The sequence below is a fragment of the Lipotes vexillifer genome, unplaced genomic scaffold (genome assembly GCF_000442215.2).
Source record: "Lipotes vexillifer unplaced genomic scaffold, Lipotes_vexillifer_v1.1 scaffold914, whole genome shotgun sequence".
Lineage (NCBI taxonomy): Eukaryota > Metazoa > Chordata > Mammalia > Artiodactyla > Lipotidae > Lipotes > Lipotes vexillifer.
The window spans coordinates 3,450,860-3,451,267 of record NW_006780388.1 but is presented as its reverse complement, the minus strand read 5'-3'; positions in this window follow the sequence as shown (position 1 = coordinate 3,451,267).

Sequence of the window (408 nt, the reverse complement as noted above, 5' to 3'; positions counted from 1 at the left end):
TGGCTTCCAGCATGAATGGGTGCTGTGGGAGCAGGGGGCGGGCCCCTGTGGGAGCGCTTTCCAACTGGGCAGTCACCTGGGGTTGCAGGGGCCATCCCCCTCTCTGCTGTCTCCCTACCTGAAGGCTCTGACCCTAGACCCGTCCCACGCCCTGCTGGCTTCTTGGCCGCAGCCCTAGTGCACAGACCCCCCCCCCCTCACCCCTTCTCCGTGAGAGCAGGTACAGAAGGGGGCCGGGTCAGGATAGAACTTGTGAGCCTCCACAAGTTCACAGACCGTGGCTGTGAACACAATGGGGGGCTGTGCCCAACGCAGACCTGGCTTCAGGATAGGGTCCAAGCCCTTCTCTCCATGCAGCAAAGCAGGAGCCCAGCGACACTGGGACTGCAGGCCTCCTGACCCACTTCA